Here is a 15,141-nt window from a genome sequence, read left to right on the forward strand (position 1 = left end):
CTGCAAAATCCAGGTCAGGATTCTGCAGGGCTGTAATGCGCAGCTGTGCTCTGTGGGTACTGGATAGGAGTCCTTCAAGAAACTGCTCCTTTAACAGTCTGTCTCCATCCTGAACACTGTCCGGATCCATCTGCTTTATGGCTCGCAGTGCCCTCTGCAGGTTAAGAGCATAGTCCCGTATACTGTCCTGCACTCTCTGCTTACATCCAAAGAATCTCATCTTTATTTCAGCTGCAGTGCGGGTGTCAAAGGTGCTTCTGAGCTTAGCCAGGATCTTTTTAACAGTCTCTTTGTCAGTGTCCTGCCAGGCTTTTACTTCTCTGTGTGCTGCACCTGTTAGCTGCCCAATAAGAATGTTCACTTTCTGACTTTCAGACAGGAGATACACTTCGAACAAGCTGCACAGTCTCTCTTTGAATTCACTCAGGGTATGTGACTCACCTGAGTAGTGTGGTAGCCAGGCCGCTCCCGGTATATAGGCATAGACAGCGGCATTATGGGGACCGCTGCGGTGGGCACTGATTCTTGTGGTGCCCTGGAGGCAACACTTGCTGCTGGATTCAGCGGCGCTGTGGGGACTGCGGGGGCGTCAGCCGCTGCATTGGCGTTGTCCTCGGACATTTTCTCTCCCTCCTAGTTAACGTGGGCCAGGCCGCGGGGTTGCGCTGGCTTACCGGATGCCGCTCCTCGGCTGTATCAGGGGACGCCGGAACTGCAGGCCTCAGCTTTTCACTTCCCGTGCGCTCTTCTCCATCCACGCTTCTCGGCTGGCTCTGCCCACGAAGGCCTGCCCCCTTTTCTTCCCGCGAGCGCCAATCAGCAGGACAATGGCGGCAATGGCGCCAATTTCGCACACAGTCTATAGCACCAAACACAGTCTCTGGCACACAGGACCCGTGGACACCGGGCTCCGTAATCCTGTTCGTGACACCAAAATGGGTCGCCCTCCCAGGGCTGTGGGGTACTCGTTACCGGGCCGGTCTCTCAGAGGGGATTGTCACAGCAGCGGTGACCCGGTCCGTGGCCCTGGGCACCCATGTAAAAGGGGTTGAGTTGGGAATAAAGTTTATAAGTGATTCGTGACGCCACCTGTGGTGTTCGGCAAGGGAGGTGTTAAGCCGACGCTGCAAGCAGATCCTCTGGGACAGATGGTGTACTGCAGCAATGATGTTGTAGCCCTCCACAGGTAGGGCTGTTGGTCCCAGGGCAGTGTAGCGGAATGTTTAGGAAGAGGGTGCAGTGTTTGGCACAGAGATGTAGCAGTGCTGAGGATGTTGCAGGAAGGAGGCAAGGACACAACAGGGTGCAGTTTCTTTACCTTTACTTGGCAAACGCAGTCCAGGGTCCTGGTTACAGATGGCACAGGAGCAGGCTAGCCTGGAAGCAACTCAGGGATCTCTCTATCAGATGGGTTGTGTAGTCTCCTTCCTAGCGCTGGCTTGAGGTACATCCAGTACAGTGTTACACTGAAGTTCCTCCTTCTTATCTTCTCTTAGAACTACCTCGTATGGCAGACAGCTGTAGCCCTCTATCTCTCTTGGCTCACCCGTCGCTGTTGTGCCTCCGAGTCTTAGTTGGGAATAGAGCATTTACAGCTTCCTATTCCTCTGGTTTCTGTTGCAGAACCTTCAGTATCCATACAACCGTGGAGACCAGGCTCCAGATCATGCGCTATCACTGGGAGGGAGCTCTCTTTCCTAAGCCCAACCTCCAGCTTCTCTCCACACGTCTACACTCTTTGCCCTCCTCACACTAACTCCTAATTTCCCTTCCTGGCCCTCAGAGAGCACTCCTCCCCCAATTCTGGTTGAGAGCTCCCTCTGCTGGCCTGGAGTGGGAACTGTGTTGCATGACATGGTTAACTGTTAGAGAGACCCTTCATTGCCTCCAAGCCTGACATCACCCTCCCTGGAGGAAGGCAATGCCACCGTGGTGACCATACTCCTGGGGGCGCCACAGAAAATATGGCACCTGCTTCCTAGTAAACAACAGAAGATTGGTGTAGAGTGAATTACAGAAACTGCAAAGAGAAAACCCTTAGCTTTATTTAACAACAACAGAATGTCTGAACATCCATATGAAAATGATCACCTATAGGAAATGCCAGCTGGGGTGGGGGGAGGGGTATAAACCACACCTGAACGGTGATAGGGCAGATAAATAAAAACACCTGTGTTGTGCTAAACAGGCTGCAGCCAAAATTACAGTACTAAAACACCTGGAGAAAAGGTGTGACTACATTGGCTTGGCGGACAGAAAAGTTGACAACAAAACACAGGCCCAAGAGTTTGAATCCAGGAGCGTTACAGGACCCCATCCCTTCTATGAGGGCTACTGGACCTGAAGAGATTCCCAAACACTGACACCACACCCTCATTAGGTGACCCACATACAAATCTTTTGCATCAACCCAGGCAATATCCTGTGGACCAAAACCTTTACATTTAATTTTATGTTGCCTTTGATGTCTGACATGTTTAGAACCCAACACCCACTCCCCCTCATACTCCTTGCCATGCAAATTTTACGCTTCAACCAAGGAAACATAAACTATGTGACAAAGTCACCCCATCATTCTTGATATCAGGGAGATATACCACAGAGAAATCAACATTGGGTTGACTCAAGACAGGAGCTTTAGAAAATGCTGACTTGGGTTGACTAAAATGCACATAGGATTGCATTGAAACACTCACTTTATGCATGTGGCTATGCTGCCCACCATGCAGTGAGCGCTTCATGTGCAGATGGTACCCAGGGTCTGGAGGAGAGGAGACTCTCCTCCAGGCCCTGGGTACCATATTCCTGTTAAAAATAATAAACAAAACAAATAATATAGATATTCACACCCTCCTTTGGCCCCTGGAGTCGTCCCGCCCCACAATGGCGCTGCCGGCAACTTCCGTTCCCAGGGATGCATTGCGCGAATGACCTCTGATGACATAGCGGTGGACATGTTGCGGATTCGTGTGCAGATTTTTCTGCAGGTCAAAATGCCTGCGTTTTACCTGCGTATTTCTAGCGGATTTAGTGCAGATTTTGCCTGCGTTTTTACACCTGCGGATTCCTATAATAATAAATAATAATAAATTTTATTTTTATAGCGCCGACATATTCCGCAGCACTTTACATTTCAGAGGGGATTTGTACAGACAATAGACATTACAGCATAACAATAATCACATACAGTAGATTATAACAAATACCAAGAGGAAAGAGGGCCCTGCTCGCAAGCTTACAGTCTATGAGGAAAGAGGTAGACACGAAAGGTGGGTGGTAACAGTTGCCCTGATTGTATGGACCAGCCATAATGTTAGGTGTGTGACAGTACGGACACAGAGGGCTAATGGATGCATAAAGCATGTGGGAGAATGATGCGGGGAACCTGGTTATGGTAAAACTTTTGGCTCTGCCACACAGGGATAGATTAGGTTAATGTGTTGAGGCAGTAGGCCAGTCTGAATAAATGCGTTTTCAGGACACTCTTAAAATTGTGGGGATTGGGGACTAATCGTATTGACCTGGGAAGTGCATTCCAAAGAATTGGCGCAGCACGTGTAAAGTCTTGTCGACGGGAGTGGGAGGTTCTGACTATTGAGGATGCTAACCTCAGGTCATCAGCAGAACGGAGGGCGCGGGTAGGGTGGTATACTGAAACAAGGGAGGAGATGTAGGGTGGTGCTGAGCCATGGAGAGCTTTGTGGGTGAGGGTAATAAGTTTATACTGAATTCTGGAGTGGATGGGTAGCCAGTGTAATGACTGGCACAAGGTAGAGGCATCGGTGTAACGATTGGTGAGGAATATGATCCTGGCTGCAGCATTCAAGACAGATTGGAGAGGGGAGAGTTTGGTAAGAGGGAGACCGATTAGAAGAGAGTTACAATAGTCGAGACGAGAATGAATAAGAGAAACAGTAAGAGTTTTTGCAGAGTCAAAGGTAAGAAAAGGTCGAATTCTAGAATTCTATAATGGAATAGGTGTAAAAACGCTGCGGAATCCGCGTTTCCATGCGGAATTTTCCGCAGCATGTGCACAGTGGTTTTTGTTTTCCATGGGATAACATGGTACTGTACATCCCTTGGAAAACTGCTGCGGATCCGCAGGACCAAATCCGCTGCAGATCCGCAGATGAATCCGCAACGTGTGCACATACCCTAACAGTGACAGACAAGTACAGAGGGGAAAGGACCCGACCCTTGTGGCCTTATACGCTATAGGATAATGGGGAAGGAAACATTAAGTTCAGCGGTTGCCGCAATTCTGGTGTTGGTGAGGTGGAAGTGGGGTCATTGCAAGCTATAAGGGTATGTGCACACATTGCAGATTTGTCTGCAGAATTTTCTGCCAAAGAATCTGCATCTCTTGCCAGAAAATGCAGGTAAAAATCCACGCGTTTTTGATGCAGATTTTATGGAGATTTGATGCGTTTTTTTCATACGGATTTGTATGCGTTTTTGTAAGCTAAATAAAGATCTGCTATTTAGCAAACAAAAAAAGAGTTGTGATGTTATTTCTTTGTCTAACCTCTTATTTTGCATACTCCATTGCACACACAGATAGATGGATGATAGATAGAACTATAGATAAATAGATATATCCATCCATTTCTATATCTATCCATATATTTATCTAGAGATTGATATATCTATAGCTATATCTATGGATATATCTATAGATATAAAGCAAAAAGTGGAACAGCACAATCTTATATCTCGGGTGCACAGGCCTCCACAGCAAAATATCCAATATGCCAGAAAACAAATAGTAGAAAAGATGAGGGAAGCACTCCTTTAAAAGTGAAAAAATGTGGCTTTAATTCAGACCCACATAGCAAGCTTGCTATGTGGGTCTGAATTAAAGCCACATTTTTTCACTTTTAAAGGAGTACTGCCTTAATTTTTTCTACTATATCTATAAATAGATATAGATAGATATATCTAGAGATAGATAGATATATCTATATATAGATATATAATAGCAAGGCCTACGTCTATTAATGAAAAATATGTTTAATTTTGAAAAAGAACAGGGAAAAAATGGCGTGGGCTCCCGCACAATTTTCTGCGCCAGAGAGGGAAAGCCGACGACTGGGGGCAGACATTCATAGCCTGGGAAGTGACCATGGTTATTCCCCCCCGGCTAAAAGCATCTGCCCCAGCTGCCCCAGAAATGGCGCCAATTCGGGTACTTAGCCTCTCTCTTCCTACTGCCGTGTAGTGGTGGCATATGGGATAATAAGAGGTTAATGTCACCTTTGTATTGTAAGGTGACATTAAGCCCGGTTAATAATGGAGATGCGTCAAAAAGAGACCTATCTATTACTAATCCTAAAGTCGTTAAGGGTTAAATAAACACACACTGAGACAGAAAAAAAAGTCTATTTATGAAATAAAACACAACACAGTTCTGCAATCTTTATTATACGCCTAATCAATGCTACGCCCTCGATCTCCTGAAAAAATAAAATAAACAAATACTCCCTGTTCCGAAGTAATCTATTTAATAACGAGTGTCCCATGACGATCTCCCCGATAGAGCTGTCACATCAGGAGATGTGACCTCTCTACAGGGCCTCCAGTGACACACTGACAGGAGACATTGGCTCCTGCAGTGTTATCACTTAGGGTTCACTGGAGTTCAGGCTCTCACTTTACAGCAATACTGCATGAGAATTAGGGATACGGGACCTCTTCCCAGCGGTGGCGGGATACATCGTGGAGGATTACCTCCGTCTGTCAGTTCATCGCGGGAGCCCCTGTAGAGCACTGACATCACCCGATTCTAGCACCCGCATCCACAGCAAATCTGCAGATGTTTTTTATATCTGTGGTTTTGCTGTGCATGTGCCTGACTCAATGGAAGCCTATGGGTGCAGAAACGCTGCAGATCCGCAAAAAGAACTGACATGCTGCGTAAAAAAAAGTTACGTTTCTGCACGGATTTTTCCGCAGCATGTGCACAACAAATCTCCGTTTCCTATAGATTTACATTGGCTGTGCAGTACACTGCGGATTTGATGCAAATCCATGTGGCCAAAACCGCTGCGGATCCGCATCTAAATCTGCAACGTGTGCACATAGCCTAAGTTGTTCTGAAGACATGGGTTTTTAAATTCCGTTTGAAAGTTCTGAATGTAGGGGATAATCGGATGAACAATTTTTATTTTTTTTAAGAAATATGAGGAAGCATGGTTGAAAAGCCATATCTGACTTTCATTTGTTCAGTTTCATAGATTTTCAATTTATTATTACCGTATATACTCGAATATAAGCTGAGATTTTCAGACCTTTTTTTGGGCTGAAAGTCCCCCTCTCGGCTTATATTCGAGTCCTATACCTGGGGGTCAGCGGGGGAGGGGGAGCGGGGGTGTCATAATTACCCCACACTGGCTCGGTCTCTGCAGCCCCCCGCTTCTCCACGGTTTCCTTTCCTTCCTTCAGGGGTCACATGGTACCGCTCATTAAACTCATGAATATTCGCACTTTCATGAGTTTAATGAGCGGTACCATGTGACTGCTGAAGGCAGGAAGGGAGACCGTGGGAGAACGGGACTGCAGAAACCGAGCCAGGACGGGGTAAGTATAGGCTATATTCACCTGTCCCCGGTCCATCGGTGCTTGCTGCTGTTTGATGTGTCCTTTGTCAGTGATGTTTAGGCAGCAGAGGGCGCGGTGATGTGGTTAGTGCGTGCCCTGCCCTCTGCTGCCTGAAAGTCACTGACAGATGACGTGGCAGACAGCGGCGGCCGGCGAGCAGCGATGGACGCAGGACAGGTGAATGTCTTAGGTGCCGGGTCCTGAGGCAGCAGCGACACCGGCACCTGGCACCCAGCGATGGAGAGGTGAGTATGTAATTTTTTTATTCTTATTTGCAGCAGTGGCAGCATATGGGTCATAATGTATGGAGCATCTTATGGAGGCAGCATATGGGGGCATGATATATGGAGCAGCATATGAGGGCATGATATGTGGAGCAGGATATGGGGGTTTAATGTATGGAGCATCTTATGGGGGCAGCATATGGGGGCATAATGTATGGAGCATCTTATGGGGGCAGCAAACATGGGCATGATATATGGAGCAGTATATGGGGGCATGATATGTGGAGCAGCACATGGGGACAACATATGGGGGCATAAAGTATGGAGCAGCATATAGGGGCATAATCCATGGAGCAGCAAATGGGGGCATAATGTATGGAGCATCTTATGGGGGCAGCATATGGGGGCATGATATGTGGAGCAGCATATGGGGACAACATATGGGGGCATGATATATGGAGCATCTTGTGGGGGTAGCATATGGGGGCATAATATATGGAGCAGCATATGGGGGCATAATCTATGGAGCATCTTATGGGGGCAGCATATGGGGGCATAATATATGGAGCAGCATATGGGAGCAGCATATGGTGGCATAATCCATGGAGCAGCATATGGGAGCAGCATATGGGGGCATAATCTATGGAGCATCTTATGTGGGCAGCATATGGGGGCATAATCTATGGAGCATTTTATGGGGGCAGCATATAGGGGCATAATCTATGGAGCATCTTATGGGGCCATAACCTTTATGGAGCAGCATATGGGGCATGTTATTCTAGGGAGCATCTTATGGGGCCATTTTTAACCTTTGTGCAGCATTATATGGGGTGTATTTTGTATGGGACATCTTATGGGGCCCATCATGAACTGTATGGAGCATTATATGAAACTCCTGATTCAATATGGCTATTCAAAAACATTAATCCTACTTATGTCTCAATTAATTTTACTTTTATTGGTATCCATTTTTATTTTTGAAATTTACCAGTAGCTGCTGCATTTTCCACCCCAGGCTTATACTCGAGTCAATAAGTTTTCCCAGTTTTTTGTGGCAAAATTAGGGGGGTCGGCTTATACTCGGGTCGGCTTATACTCGAGTATATATGGTACTTTTGTCAGATTCAAGTTATTTCTGTGACCATTGTGGGTTTTTCTGTTATTAAATCAGGGGTACCAACAATTTGCACCGCGTGTATATCTATTCTATCTATTCTATTCTAACCTGATTTTACTGCATGCTGCACATGAATTACCGGCTTTTATACTATCTATCTATCTATCTATCTATCTATCTATCATCTACTTACTTTAGTGGCAATGGAATTCTTTTCCTGCACTTTTACCAAATGTTACCGACTTTTTCTAATTTTAAGAAAAATGCCCGTGTTACCAATCATGAATCCGAATGTACCATATTCGCGCCGAATTCATGTTTGGTGATAGTTTTACGAACATATTCCCTCATCTCTAACGTTGAGGTTCTAGACCCATCTGAGTGACGTGGGCAGTTGGGAAAAAGAGGGGGTGGTCACGCTGCCCCAGCTGTACAGCAAAAGAAGGAGCAAGGTGCCAAAGCAACTAGGCTGGCCCCTAGCCATTAACTTAATAGAAATAATCAGGGATTGGGTCGTTACTCCGTGCTGTATCGCGGTGCTTGTGAAGGGAAGATACACGTAAAGAAACAGGTCTCGGCTTTCATGTGTTGAATGATTGCTGTTTAATTCAGTGCAAATCCAATTAAACATTTTAGCCCATCCCAGGCTTTTTTCAATAATGCAATCAAGATAAAGAATTGTGAAATAGTATAGAAGATATAAAACATTGTGTAGTACAGCCAAAAATGTCAAATTAACCTTAGCTTGTCATGGGATGTAAGTAAAGTGATATAAGAAATACAGGCCATAGAGAAGACTGAGCGCATAAATGAGGTATGCATATCCATGACATACAGTATGTAAGAGAGACACATCAATCCATGTTGAAACCATATTTTTTATAGCACACATCATCATCAATACAAAAGATAAAATTGTACATTCATGAAAACATCGGAGAGTCCATGCAATATAATAATGTCCCCAAGTGCATTCCAGTTAGTGTGTCTCGGCAGCATGCTGATCTGCTATGTTTCTGGGTCAGGCCCCTTTCTCAAGAGGCAGCGTACTGTCTGACCTGATATGTTTTGGGGTCTTCCCTATTTTTAAGCATGAGAAGGTTGGCAGACCCCAAAATCTAGCAGGTTAGCGTGCTTCTGCACATTTGTCACTAACTGGAACCCATTTCTGGACTATCTTTGACCCTACGAAGGGTGTTATATTGCATGGACTCTTCATGGACTTTTACTGAGATGTGTGCCATAAAAATATCATGGCAAATTGGATTTCTGTGCATCTGTTTTATAATAAACTGATAACAACTGAAAACCTTGGAGTGCATTCCTATGAAATTGGCGATGATCATTTTTAAAGGGGTTCTCTAAAAGGAATCTGTCAGCAGGGTTTTGCTATGTATCCTAAAGACAGCAAGAGATAGAGGCTGAAACACAGAATTCAGTGATGTGTGACTTATCAGGCTGTGTTCTTTTGTTTACCTATAATGAAAGTTTTATCACTAAGACATTATCACTGACAGGTGTGATGTGCACAAGACTGCTAGTCTGACCACGCCTTCTCCTTTGGTAAGCAGCTTACTGTCAATATACAATGTACTCTACAAAGAGGGCCTGGTGAGGGCAGAGTTAGCTTTCTCAGCTCTACTTCATGCTACATCTAAGAACTCTGATTGTAAATTAAGTGACACATCATTGGATTCAGGGTCTGTTTTTCCCACAGATGAGATAGTAAAAGCATAGTAACAAATTCTGTTTAATAACAGATGCCCTAGCATTCAGACGTCTGTCATATATCTGCTTCTAGAACTTTCAGTTTGTTGAAGCTTACATTTCCTCTGCAGTGGGTGCTGCAAAAGAGATTATTATGTACCTGACATTCGAAAGAATAGCCAACCATGTAGATGTACCAGGCTTGATCCGTAAGATCAAGAGCTGCTCATAGTAGCTCTGAGATCATAAAGGGGGCTCAAGTAGTGGACCCCCCCATTGTAAAATTCAGAGGCTTATATGGCAGAAGAAAGGTTTAGTGTTCATGAGACAGAGACAGTAAATTAAAAATAATAGACATATCTGTTTAACTGTTGTACTGCAACACTACTATCAACAATTAACTCAAGATTAGATTAATGAATTGCCCTGGACTAGTTCCTATTAAGTTATTTGGGAAACCTGATAGTAATGTTAATTTTTACCACCCTTCTTGACCTACACTACAGAACATTTGGTTTTAAGAAAAAAATATGGCAATGGTGTCACTTGTGTGTCCGTAGGTCGTCTGTAATTTATCAAGCTGATTATTCTGTTTTCCGTGTATACCATAAATTAAAGTGACAAAATGATAACACAAGACATTAAACTGTGCAAAAAAAACCTACTGACCACATGCTTCAAGGTCAGAATCAAAAGATATCCCGCATGTTAAGCCCTAGGATCCATTTCACTTAGCTAAATGAAGTGCTAGGTCTGTCTGTGACCATGAGCTTTAACAGAGATCATCAGAGAAAACACAAATGTAAATCTGAGCACAAAAAGAACTTGCCATTATGATATTAAAATATTAAACATTGCAAACAATTATAATTCTTCCATGACACTTATATAGTTACATCACCAAATATTACACTTTAGCTAGACTGTATTTCCTATAATAATTTTGTAATAATTTGTGTTTCTGTAGCCGATTTAATAATTCAATTTCTAATCTCTTTAGTTTTTTAAATGTATTATTTTTCTATTAAAAAATGGTCTCAGAGCACGCTAGGGTTGTAAATCCAAAAGTTAGGAAAGAAAAATTAAAAGAGGTAGGAAGTAACCGACTTTAACCACCTTCTGACAAAAGATGAAGAACAAAAGCAATATGTCCTGCAAGTTGTAAGCAAATGCCGAGCATTATATTCTGACGTTTCAAAAACTACTTTAACAAAAGCTCTAGAATAGATTAGATAACTATGTAAAATTATCAACTCATGTAGATTAGCGTGCTCTGATGGTTCATCTGTGCTACTGAGCAATTTATTAGCCATTAACAACTTTTCATTGTCTGTAATGGTGGGATCAAAAAACGATAATCCCACCAACTCTGCATTCAAATACCACAAATGGTTCGAAAATTTGGTCAGGGCTATTTCTGCAATGTTGTTGTCACATTCTTTATAGTCTAACAGACTATGCAAAATACCTAAATCTTAAAATACCTCAATTTGGATTTTTTCAAACTTTGAGCGACGAGCGGCACGGGTTAACGTCGTTTGATCGAGCTCAAATTTTGGCTCTCTCAATATCTGGAAAGGGGAATCGTTTTGTGCGGTCCAGACGAACAAGATTCTGACATTTTTTCCCCCCATATGAGATCCGGTCACCCTAGTGTTCACAGATGATCTGAGGTTGTATTTGTCTTCAGCATTCAGATCCCATAAGTGATACTATTTATTTCAAATACATGAATATATAAAATATTTTAGAAACTCTTCCACTGATACTTTCTAGAGAAAATTTAATTGGATATGCGGAAAAAAACATTTTTCGATAATAACAATTTTTATTTGTTATAGTGCTCCAAATGCTACTGATTACTGAACTATTGGTTTGGAAGACGATCAACCCTATCTAGGACTCAGATATCCAGTCCTCCTTTTTTGCTGGTCAAACCGTTGAATAAGCGAACAATCTCCATTTACATTACACAATTTTCGAAAGTTTAACGAGAATTTTCTTGGTTGACAAAATGACTTCACACACTATGAACAAGCATTTTTGGACATATTATTCAGCTGCTCAACCCATTCACATCACACAATTTTTGTGAACGATGGGTCATCATTACCATTAGGATCTGATGGATTTTTGGCAAGTGTAAATGCAGCTTAAAGATACGGCCACTGCCTCTCAGGGCTTTTCTACAGCATTCTATAATGCTGTAGATAAGCCCCCAATCTGGCCTGCAAGATAAGAAAAATAAGTTTTATTATACTCTCCCGGGGGGCGATCCGGTCCGATGGGTGTCGCAGAACCGGGTCGGGCACCTCCCATCTTTTTGCGATGCCACCCTCCTGCTTGCTTCACAGGCTCACTGGCATCATGCTCCTGCACAGGCAAGCTTCTCTGCCCTGTTGAGGGCAGAGGAAAGTACTGCAGTGTGCAGGCGCTTGGCCTCCCTGACCTTTCCCAGCACCTGCACACTGCAGTACTTTTCCCTGCCCTCAACAGGGCAGAGAAATACTCCAGTGCAGGAGCGCGATGCCGGGAAGCCAGGAAGCAAGCAGGAGGGCGGCATCGTGAGAAGATGAAAGGTGCCCGACCCGGACCTGCGACACCCATTGGACCAGACTGCCCCTGGGTGAGTTTAATAAAACTTATTTTTCTTCTCTTTCAGGTTGGATCGAGGGCTTATCTACAGCATTATAGAATGCTGTAGATAAGCCCTGAAAGGCAGTGGCCATATCCTAGATCGGCCAAAACTGCTGACAGGTTCACTTTAACTCTTAGCATAGCCCCGGGGTCAAGAATGTACCAATAAGCTGAAAAGAAATCTAGTTGATTCTACAGGGCTGTTTCTGATTTAGGAGTCATTACAGCATGGTAAATTTTACTGAGCCTGTATATAAAAAAAATTTTATAATATGGTAATACTGTGTTTTGCTATTTTATCTGCTTAACCTCTGTGAAAAGTACTGGTTGCATGAGGCATGCCAAGATGGTGTACACTTTTTCATCAGTCTAAATAAATTTTTGGCTAATGTTTCATCACATTAATAAAGATAAAATATATATTTTAAAACAACTGACGCCTACACTTAGCATTGGTTTAGCATAAACTACTAAAGTCTGAATTTTAAGCATTCCTAAATCATGTGTGGGGATTTCAATTTACCTTAGAACAAGTCCTGCCTCGGTGCCATTTGGGGTTTTATGCCTGCCTGATGAATATCTATCTAAACCTTTGTGTTCCTTAATACCCATCTGGCCTCAATGTGTTCCCATGCAGACAATTTTTGAAAGTGCCTACGTCTTGTGTTAAAGCTGCACAGTCTTTGAGCCTGCTGGATTTTTGTGCCTTGTAGCACCCTAAAAGCAGCCAAAAAATTAGTCTAAAGTTGATCAACAACGATAATTTTATCTATGATGGCTTTTTTTTCATCAGGAGAAACTTAAAATTAATCTATCAGCAGGTTTTTGCTACCTAATCTGAGAGCAGCATGATGTAGGGACCAAGAGTCTGATTCCAGTGATGTATCACTTACTATGCTGCTTGGTGCAGTTTTCATGAAATCCCTATTTACTCTGCTGTAGATAACAGTTGCCAGAATGCCGAGCTGTGTATGACCCGCCCACACACCTGATTGGGAGTTTCCTGTGTACAGTGTGAATTGTAAGCAAGCTGCCAATCAGTGGTTGGGGCGGGGTTACACAGATTAGCTGGACTGTCTAGCACGTGACACCTAGTCTTGTAGTGATAATCTCCTGCTGATAAAAAACTGCTTGTATTGAAAGTACAGCAAGCTGTTGAGCAAGTGACTGCTGGAATCAGGCTCTATGCCAATACATTGCACTGCTCTCAGATTAAATGGAAACAAACTCTTTAAAATCAAACAATTGTTTTAATTTACTTATGACTGACTGGTGACAGAAGTTGGCTATATCTAAAAGTTTTAGCAGCTAGTTGAAAAACAATCTCTTTGTAAAGGAAAGTTCCCAGAATATTGCCAGGTAGATTGTTCATTCTTTACTCATTGGTGAACAAGGTCAATGAACATTTATGGTTTGATTGAATGACTGCAACAGTCAATATGGACTAAAATTTGTATGGCTGTGCTCACGTAACAATCGTTCATCAGAAAATTATTCCAAGCAAGCTGTGCTATTGTTACAATTAAAAAAAAAATCAGAAAATGAATATTATGGAGCTAAACTAACACAAATTGACCATTTCAACAATTCAAAAGATGAAAAGATGGATTGTTGAACATTCTGCATTTTTGCCTCTGAAACAGAAGAGAAAAACTGAATGTACGAATGCTTGTGTGAACTCAGCCTTATCATGCAATGACAATAGGGAAAAATCATTTCATTTTTTACCATCCAGTCAAATACGATCATACAAGTACGTTTTGAATTTCCCATAAATCCACATTTTCCTTATTAAACGAGATTAAAAAAATTAGACACAAACTTGTACTTATGCCTTTAATAAATTAATATTATTACTATTAAAGGGGTTGCACAGCATAAAATGACAAGTCTGAATTCACTCTATGATATTGTAACAGCGAGCAACACTTTTATTTTTCACGATCGGCTTTTTAAAAATGTCCTAGGCTAGGGAACACTTAACTCTTTGACAGAGAAATTCATGAGAATCTGTGGTCTGCAGGACAAATACTTGCCTTCACCTTCGAGTCACCCCACTGCCTCTTTCTACCTGTTTCGGTGCTGCTGATTCCTTCCCCACAGGGCTGCTGTCCTCGCTCTGCATGCAAGCTCTCAGGTTGAGTCAGTGACTTCATCCACCACTTCGTCTTCCACCGTGGCACCCTGGACCTCTTGACTTGGTGACTTAACCTGACTTATCGCCAACAGTGTCTCATCATCATCTACATTTTTAGAAAAAATTTGCCTTTCTCTGCCGTCATCTTCTTGTGACTATTGCTACTTTAAGTTTTGTGCATCACTTAACAGCATGTCCTCCTTTCCCTCTTGGAACATGCAGAGTGAGATGCCAAAATCAAGAAATGATGATCTAAAGAGCTCCTCAGAGTGTCCTGGTATGAGATCACTGGTCTCCTGGAACTCGACATGGTGGGAATAAGGAATATCAGGTGAAGATTAAGTGATCCAGACTCTTGACTGGTGAGACTGGAACATGTGGAAGAGTGGGTGGTGCTGGAAAGCATGCTGCTATCCAAATGACCACCTGTTCAAACTAATGTGGCCTCAGAAGTGGTGTCCCATGCCTCCCTGCAAAGTGAGACCGGAAGCTATGTGTTGTGAATGGGTATGTTGCTTGTGCTCCAGCAGCAGGTGCATAAAACACAATAGCAACACCGACAGCATTTCAGATATCAGAATACACGTTCAGAATCCATAGGACCCAATAGAAAAAATGTATACCAGAAAATCAAGAACAGCATCCAATCCAGGTGAAAAAGCAAAAATACCTCTTTATTTTGCCATATTGCAAAGTTTCGACTAATTGTAGGTTGTACCTGC

Source organism: Dendrobates tinctorius, unplaced genomic scaffold (genome assembly GCF_039654945.1).
Source record: "Dendrobates tinctorius isolate UK_male_01 unplaced genomic scaffold, ASM3965494v1 ptg000004l, whole genome shotgun sequence".
Classification (NCBI taxonomy): domain Eukaryota; kingdom Metazoa; phylum Chordata; class Amphibia; order Anura; family Dendrobatidae; genus Dendrobates; species Dendrobates tinctorius.